A 23,039-nucleotide genomic window follows, 5' to 3' on the forward strand; every position below is an offset into this window, starting at 1 on the left:
CCGAATTCACAGTTGATTCTTTTGCATGGACCCACCACATGACAGTACATGGCAGTGTGTTACAGCCTCAAGCACACATACTAGTGAAGTGCTGTCAGTAAAGACTACACAACCCCACATGTGACCTTACACAATACTCTAAAGTGAATAAATCGGATAGTCAGGGTGAGGGGGCAGACAAGAGTGTTTTTGTGATTAATTTAGAGGCTGGTGAAAAAAGTGATTTTACTTCTCTGATTTTGGAAGAGTGAAATACCTCTCATGTTAATTTTCTGCTCATCAAAACTCATGATTATTTGAGACCCTAATTCAAGCTGATTCTAGATTCAATTCTGCTGTTTCTATAATTTGGATCATGTTGATGGATTATACCCTCCCCGTATTAAAATCCATCTCCTGTTGACTCTAGGCTCTTTCTTCACACTGATTCTAAAATCTCTATTTTCTTACAAAATTGATTAAACTTCACTGCTGGATATCTTACCTCCATTAAACTTTATAGCGATCCAGTCCCAGTGAACATTACAAAGGAATGTACTACTTAGGCCAGCCTGCTCATCCTAAAGTCAGTAGTGCTTCCGCTTCTCAAGACAGACTGCTAACTCGTCTCATTAAAGCTAACCCTGGGCAAAGCACTACGCTACGCTCACGTAGTTTGCGAAGTTTGAGCTACTTCGCTCTACGCAAACTGCACGTAGCACAGTCAAACGTCAAGTTGGCGACCGCGAGCAAGCAAAATGACATCCCGGCGAGACTTTTTCCTCATTCGCAATCAGCAACATCAAGTTGCCGATCGCGAGAGTGGAAAATAAACCTCCTGGCGAGATTCTCAACGCGGGGAGGTCAGGTTTCTCATCGCGAGTGGTCGCGAGCAGTCCGCGTTGAGAAAGCTGCCGCTCGAGTTAAAATCTACTCGAGCGGCAGAAAACTACAGCTCGCACTGTGCAAGCTGCCGTTTTCAATGATTGCACAGTGCCAGATGCTTGTCCGCACTGTGCAATCATTGAAAACGGCATATTGCACAGTGCGAACAGGGTACTTCGCAGTTCACGAAGTGCTATGCGTAGCTTGCGTAGTGTGAAGTGCACTTTGCGTTGCTATGCGTAGTGCTACTTCGCGAACTACGCCTAGGTTTAATTAAAGCCCAGCATCTCGTTTGCTATTTAACAAAATAAAAAAAAGTTGATATGGAAAATATGAAAAACACCAACTTCTAAAAAGCACTTTTCTAAGGAAACATATTCAGGAAAGTGGTAAATCTACATCCTCAAGGCTACCACAAATATAATGTGTCTAATATTCCAGTTTCTGTGCTCACTACAGGACATAGAATGCCCCATTGCATGTTCTTGATGGTGGTCTGTGTACAGATTATTTTGGGGGTTGGCATCTGCCTCCTTGTTCTGCTGGCCTGCTGACCATGAGTCCCTACTCTAGGCCCTACCTGGGTGAATCGGGATGGAAGGGTCGGTACTTTGCTAGTTTTTGTCTATCGTGAACGAAAATTTGAATTTAACGCATCTCGATACATCATTAGAACATGGTCTTCTCTGTCGCACTTGCCGAGCATGCGACCCTACTGTACACGCTCTCTGTATGAATGAGGATGAGACGGTCGATACTCGGCTAGTTCTAGCCTAACTTGGAAACAAATGTTGAATAAAATCATCTTATACTCCAGGAGGCTAAAATATTTTCTTGCCAACTTAGAAATGTTACAGTCCCATTTTCCCTGAAGCTAACTAAAGAAACCCTGAGTCTCTACACATGCACCCATCTAGTTCATCCAATCACTCAACTATATCTTGGAGAATGTAAACCACTGTGTTTGTTACCAACAACAATAATATACAGCAAATCTCTTGGCTTCATCATTCACTCCAGTCTGAAGTATTTCTGGCTAAAATACCCAACCAGACAAAGCCAGTTCACATATTCAAGGCCATCCATGCGTGTAGCTGACTTCCACCAGGTACCAGAAGCCCGCGTCACTCCCGTTTATCTGGAGGTGAGGCTCTCCTCATTGAAGTTTCCATAACAGCTCTATCTCCCCTTGGATAGTGCTTCACCGTCTAGCCGAGCTTGGGATTGGAGTGAAGTTGTCTCATTTTATCATCCATCTCACTGTCAATCTGCTAGGTGGCCTGAGGAGTGCAGGAGTTGGAGGAGTTTTGTTTATTTGCCACTGCACCGGTTCGCACTGTGTTCAGCCCAAGGGTAGGGGCGTGGCTGAATCTTGCAACTGCAGGAGGACAGCACTGGTCTACAGTGTGCATGTCGGATTGTCCAGCCATCTTGCTACGGCCAGCCTGACATGCACGCAATATACCCAGCAATCCAAAGGCAATGAAACAGCCTGGAGATTGCTGGGACAGACACCCAGCCTCAAAATGAGCGCTGGTTGTGCCTCCACCCACCACTCCTGGAAATGCTTTCACAGCATGAGAGCAGCTCCAGGATTGGTTGGAGTTGCGTTCCACAAGCAGGAAGGAAGTCCTTCCTTTTCTTGCTTGTGGAAAGCTAAGAGACTGTTCAGCACCGGTCGAGCTCCTGAATGTATAGGCGCCTTCGCAAGCCATCATTTTGTATATACGGTAGCCGCCACTGTTATTGTAATTCACAATGGGAACGTTGTAACTCCTACAGATTCACAAAGAAGTGGCATGAACATGGCACCTCCCCATCTGTGCGAATTACAAGGGTATGCATTAGTGTTCGTCAACCACGACTGCAGCTGCATATCTTTCTTCAGATGCCAACACACCGGGAAGTAGGGTATCCATGGTCTAAGAAGAAGCAGTCCAGGGCTCGAGTCGGGATACCACGTGGGTGGACGGCGTCCCCCCACTTATTTTACCGGGTAGACGCCGTCCCCCCTGCCAAACAGCTGGACTTCACCCTTTGGCCTCTCTGGGGCGAGATTGGGGCTCACAGCACGCTTCTCAGATGCAATCGCATCTACGGGGTGAGCGAGGGGAGGCAATGAGCTCTATGATGCAAGCCACCTTTCGTGGCGTCACTTCCTGTCCTGACGTCACTTCCGGTGACAGCGACCCCCAATCCTTTTTTTAGGACTTGTGCCCTTAAGCAGTCCATATGGGCCCCCTTCTACATTCAGAATGTGGTCTGTGGGCGTCGGGCTGCGGACAGCGGATCACAGCAGCATGCTATGCCCAATGTCATTTTGCAGTGACTTTTTTTATTTTATTTTATTTTTATTACAGCCCATGTCCCTTTAAGGAGCAAGGCCTATTACTGTGGCGTTGTGCAAATACAACTGCAGAGTTGAAGGTCTACTGACCCTTACAGGCCTCCATCCTTGCAAGCAGGCAATCCAATAGGCTTTGCAGTGCGAATCCCTCCTCGTTAATTGATAATGGCATTAGGAGTCCAAGAATGCGTGACGTCACTTCCCCTACTCTTGGTATTTTGGTGAATCGACATTCTTCAGAAGTTCCCAGCATGGATTATCTTGGCCGAGTGCTAGAAACACTGAGGCTGCGTCTCGTGCCGTCTTTGAAGCCCCGCTGCCCCCTCGGCAGACGTCATGATTAATGGGCGCGAGACGGGCCCGATCAATGGGGACTTAAAGGATGCGCGCGGCCAGAAAAGCTTTCTTCCCTTCTTGTAGCTAATTAGGCAGCCCTGTTTCCTACCGTGCATTTTAATCGCGCCAGATAAAAGGAGGTCGCGGCTGTGTTTAGTTAATGTCCCCTCCAAGAGAAAGTCAAGTCCTCAGGCGAACCCCAAATAACGCAGCGTTGTTTAGCAGTTTTTGGGCGGGAGCGCGTGCCGTCACAGGAAGCGGGGGATTGGGGAGGGAGGCACGAGAAATGTGTTTCTGTTTACAGTTGTATATCTGATAAAAATAGTAGCTCAAAATAAGTCTTAGCACCACCACAGCTCCGTGACTCTCCCCCCCCCCCCCCCAGGTTCATGTGTGATTCGACAGTGCTTAATTTGTACAGAATTAAGTGCCAGGGCCCTTCTCGGCAGGCCCCTGCAGCCTGCGGCACCCATACCCTCCCAGCGCTGCCAATGACAGTACCAACATGACACCTAACAATCTCACTCCTACAAGTGTGACAATTTAGACTATTTTTGTCCACCCAGAACTATGATAAGTGCATGAGAGGCTGGTATTTGTTTATTTTCAATGTATATTGACTTAACCCCTTCCATGCTCGCGCTTGCTGGGTGCTGCGCACAACCGTTGACCGACGCAGCCCGCCCACTCCATCGAATGCCCGCACCGCGGCAGTATTGCCGCCGAGGTAAACGGCCTAATAAACATGGTTGTTGTGCTTATCTCAAAATTAAAAAGACAGCGCCACCATGTGCTGGACTGTCACTAGAGCCAGTGCTGACAATTAAGTGCAGGTGCTGAGCACCGGAATTTACTGGCACAAATTAAGCACTGTCTGAGAACCTTCTCACTCAGTGTTTGGGACAGTTGTGAATCACAGCAACGTTTATCCCCCATTTATTGATTCTCTACCAAGCGTCCAAACTTCTGCAACTCTAAAAAACTTTCAGGTGATGAAAGTGGTTCTTGGAGCTTTGCCATAAAAGGTCCTTGGTCCGCGTAGCCCCTCATCTGCAACAGGCGTATATAAATAGGACAAACACAATACTTATTTAGTTACCGAACTGAATGGCTATATCAAATTACCATGGCAAAGGGTTTGAAAAAACTCATAAGCTTCTTTCTCCTTGAACCTCTGCCTACCTGTGCCGCCATTTTGTTGAATCAGGCTGTCTTTTGAGCTGTTTTTTTCTAGGTTCCTCAGAGCACTTCCTCTTGTACTGATGTATAAATGGACGCCATTGGCTTTGTCCTGCGACTTATGCGCGTGTTGCATCCACAGCAGCGCATCCCGGCCGCTCTCTAAGTAATGCATGAATCATTCGGTGATAAAAACCCGCATTACCTTGCTTCGCTTCCATCGCCAACCATTGTACGCAATCATTTTTAAAAAGTTGTCCTCCAACCTTGAACTCCGCAGAAGCGCTTTAGCTCAAAGTGTTTCACATAAAGTGCATAACATGGCTGCTAGGCGATGAATAGATGTTTTTAATAGAAAGGGCGAACGCAAGCAGCACACAATCGCAGTTTTTCAAGATGAATGCTTTCAGCATTACATAATGGACATATTATTCTCTTCTGCAGTTTTTAATGTGGCTGTTATTGCTTTATAAAACACTGACATGGAATATGATGAGAAAAAGACAAAACCTTGTCTTTACCAGCCCCAGCAGAAATGCAAAGCGAGTTGAGGAGATGCTTAAGTATCTACATCTTCAGATAATACCTCACGCAGAAGCAACTCTTGCTTTAATCGTGGTGCATTGTGTTATGAATTTTCTTGTGTCGCGCATTCAGCATTTGCTCGTCCTCTTGATGCTTGTATTTGCAGAGTGTGGGTGTGCAGATGTCGGTTGCTCAGGTAGGGTTTTTGTAAGGGGTTACTCTTTTCCGCCAACCATCTCTGGCTCAAGTTAGTGAGCGTGTGTGGGTTGGAAATCTGAGGGTTCTCCAGTGGTTTGGACTCTGTAGTGGGTCTTGGACTTTTTGCAGCCTTGTGATCAAGCCCTTGTGCGATGTGGCGTATTGGTTGTCTGAATGGTGTAGCGAAGTAGTAGTTTTGGTCTTCTGATACTCATCCCATCCTGTTCAAGCTGTGGAATTGCTTTATCTTAGTTTCAACTTTAGGTGGACCTCATAATAACTAGCATGACCTTTCATATGGTTTTAACACCTTCGCCGCGGGGCTAATTCCCCCGCGGCGCTGGGGGAAGGGGGGGGGGGGTGAGCGCAGCCCCACGGTGCTCGTGACGAGCTCGGCTCGTCACGCTGCATGGTGGCGCTGTGCTCAAGATGAGCTGAGCTCGTCATGACCATGCCCGTTTTTAAGAACGCTCAGCAGAGCGGGGGAATTAGCCCCGCGTGTGAGCGCCGCGCGTGACATGACGAGCTCAGCTCATCATGAGCACACGGCCACCGTGCCTTATGACGAGCTGAGCTCGTCATGAGCACGGAAGGGGTTAATGGATGTGTGTTTGCGTAATCAATGTGAAGTGTTCACTATGCTGCTGTAGTAAGGTTGCTCGGTAATTGACCTGATGTTGGTAAGCTTGTCCTGGTTTCAGTAGTCTAATCCTTTCCACCATTATGGAAATAATCCGTTTTATCTATTTAAATGTTTTTTGGTTTTTTTCACAGTTTTTTATAACACTGTCTTGGTACAAGGACAATGTTGGGCTTTCCATGAGCACCATATTACAAAGAACAAGTTAACATTTTTTTTCTAGGCATTGGGAAATTAAGCAATTTGCCCAAGATGTTGAGCCAATGCTGGAACTTGAACTTGGTTTTCCTAATTTCAACGTCAACACTCTGGCCATTCAGCCACATCTTCTTTGGCCATTGGTCAAATCTACCTTATTTGGTAGCTCTGAGCCTTATGCAGACTGGAAATTAGGAAGATGGATGTTGGCCATTACCAGTAGGGGTGTGTGAAGTCAGAATCTTAACACAAACTAAATTTGTGTGAGTTTTCTTACCGCATATGACGTTGTATGAAGAGAAATTTTGCACCCCTGCCTGACAGTAGAGACCGTTTCTTGCTGCGAGCTTTCCATTTGAGAAGCAACCATCATAACCAACAAACAAACAATCAGTCAATCGATCAGGATTTGTAAAGCGCGGCTGCATCATCTGTGAGGGTCTCGAGCCGCTGTTGGACCAGGCTTATGCTGCCTGTAGCCCTATTGGTCGGACATCCAGGGTTTGAGGTCCTTTCTGAACTGCTGGAGCAATGGTGAGACTCTGAGGTGCCGGAGGAGGTTGTACCAGGCCTTGGCTGCCTGGTGGGAGAAGGAGAGGCCTTCACTGTTTGTCCGGAGGATGCATCTGGTGGCTGCAAGAAAGAGGGATTCAGAGTGGAATTTCCTGGTAGGTTGTTGGAAATTGATTCAGTTTTTTGGGTACGCCAGTCCTTCATTGTACAGTGCCTTGTAAACATGGGTGAGCAGCTTGAACTGGCATCTCTTCCCGGTGAAGGGTGATGTGCTTCCATCTGGGGAGGTCAAGGATGAGTCTGGCTGCTGTGTTCTAGATGGTCTGGAGTTTAGTCATGAGTTGGGCGGTGATTCCTGCATAGAGGAAGTTGCCGTAGTCTAATCAGCTGGCAACGAGTGCTTGGGTAAATCTATAGTCAAAACGAGGGACCCCCTGAAAATACTAGAAGTACCTAGGACAGGGAAAATACAACTATGAACAATAACAGTCCTAGGCCACAAAGGGCTATATAAACATCTCAAGCACTATATGTGTAAGAACATTTGATATATATTGAGAACCAGTGTACACCGCATTTAGATTAAAACTTTCATTTTATTAATGTCTTTTCATATAACGGTTAAAAAGATATTTTTTTGACATAAAGACAAATCACTAAAACAACCATAATGCATCATGATGGACACTTAATTAATAATTATAATTCTGAAGCTTATAAAGCGCATGGTTACACTTACCAGTGTGTCCCCGCACTGAATAAACCGCTGAGGAACCCGTCCTGGCCTGTTCCTGTGATGCACCCAACTCCTGGGCACCCCCCTGGTGAAGCCAGGCATCCTTAGCGATTAGGGCCAGTGTGGAGACTAAGCAAGCTATTGCCCAGAGTTGCAGCGTGGGACCCCATGATTAGAGTAGGCACCGTGCCGAGAATTATCGGGTCCGCAGACATTTGAGCTCAAGACCCTGCCGCGACGGGAATTGAACCCTGGTCCCGGGCCATACCTCTGCATCAGGGTCTGCCGCTCTAATCAGTGAGCCACACTCCTCCACTTGGTAATTACGAACATTTATACTTGACTAAAATTGACACTTGACCGACAAAATATCAATCTATTTATATGACACAAAAAACATGAATCAAAAATTAAATTTGTAAATATAAAAGAGTGGCTGTAGTATTGGAAAGATCTCGATTATCTCTACACACGTTTCTGCGTGCAAGACGCCTTCTTCAGGAATGCCACTTTAGTTCCTCGGCATACCTAGACAACAAAAACCAAACCAATATATATGTACATATCACACTGTGTACACTGAGTCTCTTGATATCGCAAAAAACATTATCAGAAGCTAAATGTGTGGACCATAGTTTACACTCCGTGTGTGAGGCCTGGTGTTTGGTGGAAGACATCGGAAGACCTCCCTGATCATTCGGAGGACGAGGAAGCAAGCAGAGAAGACTGCACTGACCTGCACCGTCATGGTTAAAGATGTCTGAAGCAACACAGTTGATCACTGACATACAATACTTTCAGAACATTTGTCCCACAATGGTTGCTTTTCCTGGAACCTTGATCACAATCCCTAGTGAACAACCTGCAAAATAGTTTAGCTGAGACAGATGACTGAGAAGCAATGTAGTAATAATCTGCATCGTGAAGTAGAGGCATGTCAACTTTCATATTTATACTTCATCCATGAAGTCAGGAAATATGCCTTTGGTGAAGGCAGGTACAATTTCCCAACTTTGTCTAATTTTTCCCCCGTTAAGTTAAAAACCTCCATCCTGACAATATACTGCCACAAAGAGTTCACACACCTGATATCCTGTGACATGAAATTGTGTCTGCGTGTAACCCTCCTCATCCTTGGAAGGTACGTGGTGCTGGAAGGTGGACAGTGTAGGATACCGAGAGGATGAAGGCAGAGCTAGGAGATACCACAACAGGACAGGCAACAATGGCATGACGATAAAGGGCAGGGTACAGCAGGGTGGGTGACAGGACTGTGAACCTTTCTTGGAGTGGGGGCTTGGAGACGTTAATGAGGAACAGCCACTGAGGGGCCAAAAACCACCCACTGAACATAGTTATCTTAATTATGTTATGGCAGCATTGTCCCAATGCTAAGATGGGATGGTGCAATAAAATTGTAGTTGGGAGTTATTCAATTCCTGAGGTTTGCACAGCACTAACACCAAGCGTGTGTTCAATTCTTGGAAAATGTCACAAGCGTACGTTGCGTTGTGCCCTTAAGACATCATTGGCCTGGATTTGGGGTTAAATCCTAACCTTCTAATGTACTCAGCACTAAGGGTTCATTGCACTGTTTTACTGCATGTTGGTGCAAGTGTCTACTCATCCCAATGTCTTGTGCATTTTTTCACAGAGTGACCATCCTTCTTAGTATATTACTGCATGTTGTTACAACTAGTCCATTCATTGCACAGTATTACTGCATTTGGTTACAAAGGGCACTGTATTATTGCATGCTCTTATGAAGTACTCATTCATCACAATATATTACTGCGTATTGTTACGGTGTGCCCATTCCTTGCAGTTTATTATTGCATGTTCTTACAAAGTGCCCAGTCACTGCACAGTATTACTGCTTTTGGTTACAGAATGCACATGATCTTATGAAGTACCCATCCATCGCACTGTTTTATTGCATGTAGTTACTGTTTGCCCATTCATCACAGAGTATTGCTTCATGTTGTTACAGCCTGCTCATTCATCACAGTTTATTATTGCATGTTGTTACAACTGACCAGTAATGGACACGCAAAACTGGAATGCCGCACTAGGAACCTAGTCAGGGTGACGTGAGACCCCAACTCAAGTTGAGTTAGACAGTCTTGTTCAAACAAGAAAGAAAAATGTATTTCTTGAGTCCCCTCACTCACCAGGGTTTCCCCTTGGTGACATGCTTCATCATTGGGGTCCTCTCAATCTGCTGCGGATGAGGCGTGTTTTGACTTGCGAAATTACATAGGGGTACTAGCGAGAAAGAAATGTGTTGTGGAGTGTTGCGGAGTGGAAGAAAAAAGATGTTAAAAATACCTAGCTAGTGGGTGAAATAATTTTCTTCTAGCTCCAAGTCGGTATATTTAAAAACAGGGGTACTAGAGAACAATGTAACCATGATGATTTAAACGCCTCTAGTATTGGTCAACATGTTTCGAGCCTCCCCAAGGCTCTTCCTCAGGACCACACAGGGACCAGCCCTGTGCGTTCCACTCCTAAGTGACCTAAATGTGAGGTAAGTAAATAGTTAATGAAAAGTGATGTGCCTCACCTACTGTGTGTGCACTATTTGTTTAGTACATACGATTTGACTCAATGGATCGTAGTATTTAATGGGAGGTTTAGAATTGCCCCTTGGTTTGGAGGGGTTGAGGGACTTGTAGTCACCCTTTGAGCTGAGCACGCCTCACCGGTGATTCACCTACTCGTATATTTCTGTGTCCATTACTGAAAGAAGGGTGGACCTAGCTTTATACCCTCTACCTCCCCCCCCCCACATTTTTTGAGTGTTACAACTGACCAGTCATTGCACTGCATTACTGCATGTTGTTACAAGTGCCCATTCCTCACAGTTGATTATTGCATCTTGTTGCAAGTGCCCAGGCATAGCACTGTATTATTGCATGTTCATACATTGTGCCCATTCATCGCAGTGCCTTTAATTATTGCATGTTGTTACCAGTGCACAGTATAACCACATGCGCTTCTAAGTGCCAAGTCCTCACACTATATGACTGCCCTGTATTTATAGAATACTCATTCATTACACTGGGTTACTGCATGTTGTTACAGTGTGCACATTCATCACAGAGCATTGCTTTATGTTGTTACAGTGTGCTCATTTGTCACAGTTTATTATTGCATGTTGTTACAAGTGCCCAGTCATTGCAGTGTACTACTGCATGTTGTTACAGTGTAATATTAAATTGTGTTACATTGTGGCCATTCATCGCTGTGAAATATTGCATGTTGGTACAGGTGCCCAGTCATTGCAGTGTACTACTGCATGTTGTTACAGTGTGCCTACTGCTCACAGTTTAATATTGCATGTTGTTACAGCATTCCCATTCATCACAGTGTATTGCTGCATGTTGTTACAGTGCCCTCTTTCCCCGCAGCTTATTAGTGCATGTTGTTACAAGAGCCCAGTCATTGCACTGTATCATTGCATGTTGTTACAGTGTGCCCCTTGCTCACAGTTTAATATTGCATGTTGTTACAGTGTGGCTATTCATCGCAGTGAATTGCTGCATGTTGATACAGTGTGCCCATTCCTTGCGGTAAATTATTGCATGCTGTTACAGCATTCCCATTCATCACAGTGTATTGCTGCATGTTGTTATAGTGTGCTAGTTTTACACAGTTTACTATTGCATGTTGTTAGAGTGCCCATGCAACGCAGTGAATTACTCCATATTGTTACAGTGTGCCCATTTCTCGTAGTTTATCATTGCATGTTCTTGCAAGTGCCCAGTCATTTCATTCTATCACTGCATGTTGCTACAGTGTGCCCATTCCTCATATTGCATGTTGTTCGAATTGGGGGTCTCTAGTTGGTAGATGTAGGTATCTTTAAACAAATAGGGACCCTTGAATTGAATTGAATTGAAAGAGGATTTGTAATGCGCAAGAACAATAACCCGCAGGTATCAAGGCGCCTAGCAAAAGATAAAAGAATGATCAGGAAAGAACATAAGGACCTAAACATATGCTTGGCGGAAGAAAAGGGTTTTTAAGGCAGTACGGAAGTTCTGTAGGGACGGGAGAGATCTCAGATCCAGAGGAAGTTCGTTCCACCACTTAGGAGCAAGGGTGGAAAAGGCTCTGCCACCCCATTTGGCTCTTCGTACACGGGGGGCTGCCAGAAGCAGTTTTCCAGAGGAGCGCAGGTTCCTTCGGGGGACATAGTGGGAGATGATGGATCCTATTCCAGTGTCGCTCTTTTTGGCGATGGCTCTATAGGTCATACAAAGGACCTTAAACCGGATACGATATTCTACCGGCAGCCAGTGCAGCGTTTTCCTGGCTGCAGTGGCCGAAGAGCGTCTAGGGATATCCAGGACAAATCTGGCTATGGCGTTTTGTACTACCTGTAAGCGCTGCAGCTGTCCTTTATTAAGTCCAGCATACAGCGCGTTACAATAGTCCAGACGCGAGCCAATAAGAGCAACAGCTATTTGTTTTCTTGCCTGGAGGGAAAGATATTTCCTGACCCTTCGTAGGGTGTGAATCAGGCCCCAACAGGTGGAAATGGTTCTGCTCACCTGGTTGCCTAAGTCAAGGGCAGGATCTATTAGCACCCCGAGATTTTTTGCAGAAGATGTGGGGGAAGGGCACGTTCCAAGAGAGTCAGGCCACCAATTGGCTGACCAGATGTTTTCTTTCCCCCCAAACACCATCACCTCCGTCTTCTCCCCATTCAGTTTCAGAGAGTTCTGGATCATCCAGTTACCAACCGCCTCCATACAAGATCTAAACTTGGAGGCGATTAGTTCATCTGAATGGGGAAGAGAGACGAGGATTTGAGTGTCGTCTGCATACGAGACTACCTCCATCCCGAATGATCTTATTAATTTGGCTAGTGGGGTAACATAGATATTAAAGAGGGTCGGGCTAAGTGCTGACCCTTGAGGAACCCCACATAGCACAGGACGGGATGGAGATAGAAACTCCCCAAGCTTGACTCTTTGTTCCCTCCTCGTGAGGAAGGAGGTCAAGAGATCCAGAGCTGCGTTCTTCACCCCCACCTCCCTCAGCCGCGATGCAAGTATTGAGGGGGAGAGGGTGTCGAAAGCCGCAGTTAGATCTAGCAGGACCAGGAGAGAGGTCTGGCCCTCATCTACTGTCGTGCGGATCTTGTCAAGCACGATGGTGAGGGCTGACTCGGTGCTAAATTCTTTCCTGAATCCATGCTGGGAGGAGTCTAAGCATCCTGAGCTTTCTACAAAGGCAGCGAGATGCTTGTTAAGGTGTGTCTCAAGCATCTTCGCAGGAGCAGGGAGCAGGGAAATAGGCCGGAAGTTTTTTAGGATCCCCGGATCCAGAGAGGCCTTTTTAAGCAGGGGTTTTACTACCGCCTTCTTCCACTCTGCAGGGAAAATGCCATCTCTAATAGCTAGATTCATTATCTCTAGCAGCGGTGGTAAGAGGGTCTCCCTACACTGCTTGATGACTTTCAGTGGGCAGGTGTCCAAAGGTGAACCAGACTTAGTCTTGGCTAACAGTAGCTCAAGATCTTGCAAGGCCAGCGGGGGAAAGGCGTCCAGAGTGCATGGTGGGGAGATTTCAGTGATGATCGAACTCGTCTCTACCCTGGGTGTAGATGTAGACCCTTGCTTCTAATCAGGGTAAGAGGCTACTCTTCTAAGGTAACCCCTGCTCACCCCCTTGGTAGCTTGGCACGAGCAGACAGGCTTATCTCAGAGGCAGTGTGTAAAGCATTTGTGAACACATACAGTAATACAGTGAAAACACTACAGAGGGACACCACACAGGTTTAGAAAAATAAGTAATCTTTTCTAGAATTAACACAAGATCAAACAACAACAATCCACAATACTGTAATTCAAATAAGTCTTTAAAATGGTAGAAAAAACTTAGTTAACTTTAGATTGTAAATGCAACACTTTAGTCTCACAGTACCTGGGATGCGTAACGCAAAACAAACAAAAGGGTCGCAGGGAAGGTGACGCGTCAGTTCCTTACACTCGGGGGAGTGGATACATCTGTTCCTTACTGCTGCGCAGGGGAGTAGATGCTCGCTTCCTTACTGTGTGTGGAGGTGATTCATCTGTTTCTTACTGCGATCCGATGCGATGACGCTCCGGTGCGATGCGACACAATGGTGTCTTGGTTACGATGCGACAACGTAGGTGCGATGTGTGCACGCCTAACGGCTGTGCAGCGACTCGGTGAACTTCTGAGCCATGACAGGCCCTGCAACATGCTTCTCCGGTGATTCGACTGCGACCTCTGTGGCGGCGGCACGCTTCTCGGGTGATGCAACTGTGACAGCGGCAGCAGCGGCACGCTTACTCAGCGATGCAACGGCAACTGCTGCGGCAGCGACACACTTGTCAACAAAAGGAAACTATGATTGTTATAAGAGGCGCCCTGCAACAAGTGCATTGGGAATACAACACTCAGATTTATAGTTGATTGTGCACTCTTAGCCTTGATTTGAAATTTCTTCGAGTTTGAGGGTACGCTTTACCTTCAAACATTCAGAACTTCAATGGTGCATATACACCTCTTAAAGCTGAGTTAGGGGTAGCCCCAAAGTTCCTTGATAACATGCAGTCATTTAATTTATGGAGAACAACCATATTACATCTCTGTTGGCCCATGATAGGGTGAAGTGTCATTGACATGGCCTTTGAAAAAAAAAAGTATCCCTGGGTTTTGTTACTGAGATACAACCGTATGATTCACAGAACACTACTATGTATTAATTACAGTTTGGCCCCAAATGCATCACAGAGCACAACTACACACAAACAACGAATTGACACACAATAAAGGGAGGCATGCCTTACTACACTTTAGAGATAATCCCTGCACCCTTACTTATGGACTGCATGCTGAAAATGCCCAATACTTCGAAATAAAACTACCACCACAATTCCTCCTGACAAAAAAAGAGTTTGTTTCATTCCCAGACCACGGTTACGGGCAGGGTACAAGTCCTATAAAAAGAAGTGGGGGGACTGACAATATGCAAATGACCGCATAACATCACATGCTTAACGTGTCCTGGTGTCTGAAAATAACACAGGGACACGTTCAGCATATTTCTGTGGGTCCAGCTCCTTGGTAGGGGGGACGGCGTCTACCCTGTGAAAAGAGTGGGGGGACACTGTGTACCTGCGTGTACCCCCGACTCGAGTCCTGATTATGGGCCACTAGGCTACTTCAAGGTTAAGTTTGCCCAGTGGTGTAGACATTTCGGGGCAAGGCGGCATCAACCAATGAGAAGCTGCATAGCAGCGTGACGTCAGCCAACACACGCTAGCACAGGGAAGGTAGAGACGCCAGTCCAACTACTTAGTCTGCTCAGGCCAGGTTTCCAGTATTATCCGAATCCTGAGAAGGACGGTAGCGCGTACTATGGTGGGTGTCCGCCTTGATAAAGTAAGTGCCTAGGACAGAGGGGATTGCATCCTTCAGACCAACCTGAGTCATTTCCCAAGTGGAGCAATTTCAAGATCTGAGCAATTGCTTTGAAAGAAAAAACAGGGGAACGAGATGACAGTGCTTTTATCTCTTTTTATAGAGTGTGACTATAGGCACCGCCCCCTCCGGATCCGCGTTGCCCTAATTGGTTGCTACTAAAATAGGTGATACACAGGGGAGATGCCATCTCTCAATCTTATCACCTTATCCCTTCTCACTATTTGCCTTGTGTTGTGACACACGTTTGCAAGTGTGCCACACATATTTTGCATTATTGATAATGACTAAAAGAGGTGACACACAGGGAGACACAGTCTCCCTATTTATCCACCTGATTGCATCTCCCTTGAAGCCTTGAGTTGCCATGCATGTATGAGTGTGTGCCGCCCATTTTCTGCCTAGTTACAAAATCGACCATTTTTGTTTTAGACATAACAGGCATAATCTTCCGAAGGGTGCCTGTCATAAGGTGCTCACGTGCCGCTACTTGACTTTGATGTGGCAAGCAATGGGAAAGAGCACGTTGGCATGATGGTCCCAATAATGTTCTTTAAAACATAAAGGAACATCCACTGGAAAGGGCATGTATTGCAATTTCCACACACTTGCCTTCAATATTGAAAATGCCTATATTATTGCATGATGGGCATGTTGCATGGCAGACGCGCGTTGCGCCTGCTCTATGCAGTCTTCATCGTTGATCCAAACTACCATGTATATATGCATAATGTCTTTCTCGTTAAATCCATTTTTAGATTCAATAATGTTATGTTATGTTAAAATTATTTATACCGCGCTCGGTCACCGGACGGTTTCATGGCGCTCATAACAAATGCGAAGGGCAGGAACGGGTATTACTCGAAGGCTGATTGGAAGAGAGACGTTTTCAGCATCCTACAAAAGCAGTCGTAGGTGGGGCAATGTCGGAAAGCAGACGGAAGGGAATTCCAGATTTTAGGGACCAAAAAAGAAAAACATAAACCACCATGTTTTTTGCGTTTGATTTTAGGGATGACTAAAAGGTTGTGAGAGGAGGAGCAGAGATCTCTCGAGGGGACATATCGCTTCAGACTAGAAGAAATGAAAACAGGAGCCAGATCAGACAGAGCTTTGAATATCGTGCAGCCATATAAGTGTTGCACGTTGTTGCAGAAGTTGCTCTTTCCGCTTGTCCTATGAGGCGTCCCACGGATGGCCCAGTCTCCTCCCACTGCAGGCGCTCTGCCCGCTTCACCTTTAAGTGAACCTATCGGTGCTCCACTAATGGAGAGTTATGGTTGTATATACATTTTTATGGCCCTCTTTGCTTTGCGTCCCTCCCACACTAACGCTTGCACAAGCAATGTAGCAAGTCACAATGGAGCTGTAATTAATAAGGGCAGCGCGCGGCATCAATCACCATAAAGCCGCAGCTAAGATCCCTCCCCCTTGCAGTACTGCCGGTATGCATCCGCGGAGGCAGAAATGTCCCTTCGCGCAACGACTGCAATATCCGTTTATTGAATTCCATGATTAAAAACTGTTGCTCTTCAGAGCTGCTAAGATTTAGAGATATACCTTTTCAGACCTTACCTGTTACAAATAGTGTCCTTTTAGGGCTGCCGCGGACTTCCTGCCCCCAAATGCAGCGGGCAGGGTCTCCCTCAGCCATCCCGCAACAGTTCCCGCTAAACCAAATGAACAAAGATATCTGCTGTTGTTTTTTAAACAATACAGCGTTCCAGATGCGCCAGAAGCCTAAGAACTCTTTCCCTGTTGGTTTGCTTTTTGGTCGAGCTTACTAGAGGGCACATGCGGTGTCTGTTGCAAGGCATATTACCAAGAATATAGATGGGTTTGGAGACCGTCCATTGCTTACCATTGGTTATCTTTCCTGTCTCTCTTATCTGCCTACTTATTTGTGTCCCATCTCGTCAATCTTGTGTTTGTCCCTCCCATGGAGCTTTGCCTATTTACCATCTATTTGATTCGCTAGCATTTCTGCTTCCACTGCTTGATTTTGAAGCACTCCTTTATATTTTGGCAAGCACTTCATGAGAGTGGGTGTTTTTAAACCATATCCCTTGAGGGCTTTTCTCCCCCCTGCACTTCTGTTGCTCGTTGTGCTTCTCTCTGGCCCTTCTCTGTTGCACTTGCTGTGTGCTTCTCCCCGTTGCCTCCGCATACCCCCTTCCGCACCCTCCTTCTCTCTCCTGGTTGTTCCTTCCCAACACCTGAACCCTCCGTGTTGCTTTTCCCAAACCCTCATGTTGCTTCCCTGCCCCTCCTGTCCTCCCCCATGTTGCTTTCACCTTTCCGTGTTGCTCACACGTTACTCCCACCCTCCCCTTTGTTGTGTATGCTTTCCGCCCACTCTCCTTGTGTTGCTTTTATGTTCCTCATCCTCTCCTGTTTTCACTTTTGTGAGTTTTATTTGCTTTTTAGTTACCAATCTAACTCAAATTGGTAACTAGAAAGAAAGAAAAGTGCCTTAGACATTATGAACTATATATACCGAACAATATCCCAACCGGTATTGTTTGTAGACAATTAGTGAGGATATGAATTCAACATTATCCATGGAGGAACAAGGAGACTCAATTTGATTGTCACATGTGCTCAAGGCATCATTTTTATCAGCATTTTGAAAATTTAGGGCAAGTACAATTACAGTTAATATCAGCACTGCAATTTACAAATAAAGAGTAACAACCCAAAGTTGTACATGGTGCACGAGTGCAAAAGTGAGTGACACTACGTCGACACAAGTGACAGTGTGATCAGCGTGGGCGGCGCAGGGTGTTTTGTGCATAGATATATACAGTGAATAAAGACAGAGTCTTTTCTAAATGATTCAGAATGGTTATTTTTCGTTTTTCATTCTTTGCGAGAACCACTGTGCGAGGGGCGCCTAAAGTCTTGCTGAATAGTCGACGGCGTTTCGATCCATAAGAATTAGGATCATCTTCAGGACTGTATGGGCTGGTAGCAGTGCTGTATGGGAAGGAATGAGGCAGGGGTCAGTGGGGGGTAGGAACCAGACTACATCAGAGTGGGTCGGGGAGGACAAGGGTGTAATGCTCACCGTGTGAAGCCACTGGTTGGTAGCAATGATGAGCGGATCTGTGGGGCTGCTCCCCGAGGGCTGGAACAGTACGGGTGCCTCGTGGGTCGTCCCGTCTCAATATCACTGGAGGGTCCGAAATAACTTCATAGGTACCTTGTGTGCATTAGAGCTGGGGAGTCAGATGGAGAGGCAGTTGGGGTGGAGGTATTAGTCATTATGTAGCCACTCGCATATTTGGTTCACGTGCCCACAAAATAACATTGGTGGCCGTTTAAAAAAAAAAAACTTTTGCTACACTGCACAGCATTGTGATACAGTGCAGAGTGGCTTAAAACTATTGGCAAAGCCAGTAAGTCACAGAGACAAGACCTGTTTGCTTTGCCAGTGCTTGTTTCATTGTGCCAAAGCATTGCACCTATTCGGTTCTGCTACTTCTGCTCGCTGATTGGGTAAACAACTGCACAGGGCGCCATTGTAAAGTTGCTTAGCAACTCCGGTCCTTTAACCTGTGCCTCACTTGTTACATGTTTCTTCCTTCGCCACCATTTTGACAGCACCGTAAATGTAATCAATCTAACAGCTTTGCTTGTTTTCTGTTTTCTCCATCTCTGCTTCAAAATATATCATTGTTCATTTTATTGACCTTTGGGATTTGGGTATATCAGACCATGCTTTGTGAAACACTGTTCGGAACATGGTCATCCCTCCGAAAAATAAACTCATTCTCTTAACCTGGTCTTTGACTCAAACCATCTAAGAACTAAGCCAACTACTGGAGATCAAGCGAAATCTCTCAGAGCACCCAAGACATGCAGCCAACAATGCACGAAGGCAACCGCCAACCCCAAGAACGACTACAACACACTAATCCCGGCATTAGTTCTTTCACCGCTCGACTATGGAATTGCTTTGCTCACGGTGCCCTTCACCCTAGTGCGGTGCTAAATTCTGCATTCATCACCCCCAAAAAGAAGACAGAGCATGCCTCTCCAGTTCCAAGATCCATGAACTGGCTTTCAGTGTATAAAAGATGCTTTGTTAGAACTGCCTGTGTCACATACAAGGTCATACGTAATAATGCCCTATTACCAAACATAAAAAAATCAAAATCCTAGGAGAAAGCAGAATCTCTGGAAACAAAGGAACTCTTAGTCTTATTTTGAGTTTGGCGGAGAAGCTACTCTGTCGCAAATGCGACGCAGTTCTCTGTGAAACCCTTGCTCCGCCCATCTCATTTAGAGTCGGGTGGCAAGTAAATATCTCATCGATGGAGCCCCTATTGGCTCCAGTAACGGAATACTTCTTCCAACAGTCCAATAGAATAGGGGTAATCAGAGGAAGAACTTTACACCGTGCTCCTCATTTTGGGTGGGCAGTGTAAAGTCTTTCTTTTCCTGTCCATCACTGCCAGAAAAAAACTGGCATTAAGAGACAGGAAAAAAAACAATAATGACCCCAAATCCTGGGAGAAAACTAACAGGGTGTGGGGCTATTAGTGTATTGTTTTTCAAAATAAAATCCTACTTTGGGTCTGTTTAAAAAAAAAAAGTTTGAAAAGTTTAACGGCTGTACATCATGGTTGATGGTACCATCTGTCACACTTTTGTTACACTGAAAGGAGCTGCCATGACAGTGGGTCCTGTGAATGTAAAGAACTTTCTACAGGTCTGGTGGACAACTATGAATTTGGTGGAACAGGCGTTAAAAAATCATAAAAATGTTACCTGAGCTCAGGTCTAGTGAATTGAATAATCTACTTGGCCTAACTGTAATGTGCTTGACCCATACATTGGTCTCAAATTGTGTGATCCTAGGCAAAAAAAATTCTCTTCATTGTCACGTATGAGAGCACTTTCAAATATGTGAGTTCATCATGTTTGCTGTAAAAAAAAAACTCTGCTGTAATTGACTAAACTTTTGCTCCTTGTATAATTAAAATCCAGCTCATGTGTAGGGTACTCATGACACCTGACTTGTCACATAGTTCACTAACAGCTTTGTCATCAGGAAGGGGGCAGGAATGTTTCTCAGTTTATGTTTAAACACTAACACACAGATTTACAAGCCCTGTGCGGCACTTTTACGCCGCCGTTGCTTCACTTTTGTGACGCAGCGTTGGCGTAAACCATGCGCCACGTTGCGACTTATTTACAACGTGATGCATCTAGACACATGCGCCACACATGAAACCTGCGTCAGGTTTCATGTGGGCGTTCTGTCGCAGGGTGGGCGTTCCCTCACAGGAAAGCCACGTAAAACTGACGCAGTGAAATCTACAAGATTTCACTGAGTCAGTTTTATGACGCTGCTGCATCAAATCCTTACGCCTGCTTCAAGCAGGCGTAAGGAGTGAGGCACCATGTTGAGTATGGGCGGCCCATGTGAATTGCAGGAGTTGCGTCGCGCTTGCGACGCAACTCCAGCAATGCGCCGCCCGTGCGCCTCAAGATGCGTCACGCATCTGCCCCTCCTTGCACCATGGTGCGCCGCATTGTAAATGCGACGCATCTGTGGTGGCGCGGGGGGATTACGTGATGCATCTGTTCTGGCGCCAGAAGACGTAAATATACCCCTCTGACTTTTTAATAAATATATTACTGAAGTATGATGTGGTAGCACAGTGTCCTTTACAAACAGCAGATTTACAATGAAATCGCCACAAACTTTGTAACGACGTGCAGTTTTACTGATAAATCGATATCGCCTGCAAACGATAATGTATGGGAATTGGGTTTCAGAAAATATAATCTGCGCATCACCAAGTAATTTGTTCTGATTTGTTTGATCCTGTTAAAATTTTGTTTACATCACACTTCAGAATTACACAAAATAGTGCTTTCCTAACTACTGAAATATATTTTGAAGTAATTGTGCAGTTGATTTACGAGCTATTTAAATGTGTTAGAAAACAAAATGACATCTTACAGCCTTTTATTTCACAATCTGTGTGCCTCAGCATGATTGTCAGACAGTTCACTTTACTTTTCTCTCTGTGACTGAGAAGTTAGAGGTTTCCATAAACACCAATCTCCAAGTTAATAATATAAAAAGAAAGTTATAAGAAGAAATAAGCTGACATTTGACCTCTGCCTTTGAACACACAGCAAATGTGACAAGATAAAAACAAGTGGTGAGGTCATCTTTATTGCTCATTCACTTTGTGAATGAACAGAGCAGCTCTCTTGCCAGTCTGGACCAGTGGGCCTTAAAGGTAGCATGCCCTTATAAAATCTGACTCTCCCTAGCAAGTGGGCGAGTAGATTTCTGGAGACCTGCATGGGTCCCTCAGAATGGCAAAGGTAGTGCCACCTCCACCCAATGGAGTAAGATACATCCACCAAACGCTAAATCAGGCCCTCAGTATTTATGGAAACTCCTAACTTCAAGAAGCAAAAAACCCTTTTCCAGACGTGTACCTTAATATGCCTTAACTGTCTCCTTTTATTTTCCTTTTTCTTTTCTTTTTCTTTTTCTTCTTTCTTCTTTCTTCTATTTTCTGTTTTCCTTTCTTACTCTCCCTTCTCTCTCTTTCTTTTCTTTCTTCTTCTCCTTTCTCACTTTCTCTCTTCCAAAATATAAAAAAGGCCTTTTCTCTCAGTATATCTAGTATGATTTCCCTTTTTGGGATATTTTGCTTTTAACTATTCACACTTATATTGTATTTTTTTTCATTTCTCCAATTTTTTCTTATGGATTGTGAATCTGTACTGATGTTTTACTTGGCATATTTGTTTTAATAAAGCTTTTTAAACTTAAAAAAAAAGAAGCAAAAAACCCTTAACCCGTTCTTTTCAGGGGCAGAACCAAAAATTAGGAATACCACCCTACCAGGGTTGCGAACAACAATGTGGTACAAGGCCTTTCTGAAGGGCTGAAACACATTTTTTTCTAGATGCTACACTCAAGAATGAAGGGAGCATTTTTCAGACAAGAAGTACAATAGAATGCATCTAGAATATCGACCAGCTCATGTATTATAAGTATATTATGAGACACCGACCATCAGCTTACTTGGCTTTTGCTGTTCCCTATTGCTCCCAATTCTTTTGCTCCCAGCCCTTGGTTACTACGTGCTTGAGGCATTGGGTGCCTGCTGTGACTCCTGACTTTTTTTCCCAGTGGCAGCCCTCATACAGCCTCTATTTTTCCTTAACATACTGTTTTCACCTCAGGCATTTGTCTACTCCGTCCATTGTTTTGTTTTTCTGTTTGTATCTTATTGTGGGGCCTGGTCCCAGTACCTCTGTTTTCCCCACTGCCAGTAGCGGCTGCTACTAAACGGGGGTGGTGGGGCAAGGGGAAGGGTGAGGGGAGGGTATGGGGGAATAAAAAATAAAATACATAGACTTACCTGGGTGCTCCCAGCCACCGTCTCTCCTTTGACATCTCCTCTGCACTGCATCAGGAGGCACGCAGCCTCCCAGAATCCCCATGGGCAATCACTACGCTTCATTGCAGCATTGTGATTGGTCGGAGCACTGTAGTTCAGCGCTCAGATGGGGACAGGGAAACAGTGCATGTTCCCTACCAGGCTGTGTAATGCAGCCTGATGGGGAACATGCAAATTGCGCAGGACGGTATGGCGAGCCTAAGAGGGCCGGTCAAACCGTCCTGTATACTTTAGAATGTGCCTAACACTCGTCCCACTGGCCCCTGCTCTGGCTAGCCCACCCCACCCGCCCCGTCCACACCTAAGCAGGAAGGAAAACGAACATGCAAATAATATTAGTTATTATCATTTTAGTTTTCCTTTTTAAACTGCTCGCAGAGCAGCGGGGAGATACTCTTCCGCCTTAGCAAAGCAGCCGCCACCGCCCACTGCCTTATTCACACTTCTGTTGTATTCCTCCAATCCCTATTCATTCACCATGCATGACTGTCTTTTCGTTTCATAAACTTTTTTATGTTGATTACTCCTTGCTCCAATCAGAAGCGACCTTTTACACCATGCCCCTTTCCCTTGAGCCGCTTCACACCTTCACCACTCCACTGG

Source organism: Lissotriton helveticus, chromosome 7, assembly GCF_964261635.1.
Source record: "Lissotriton helveticus chromosome 7, aLisHel1.1, whole genome shotgun sequence".
Taxonomy (NCBI): domain Eukaryota; kingdom Metazoa; phylum Chordata; class Amphibia; order Caudata; family Salamandridae; genus Lissotriton; species Lissotriton helveticus.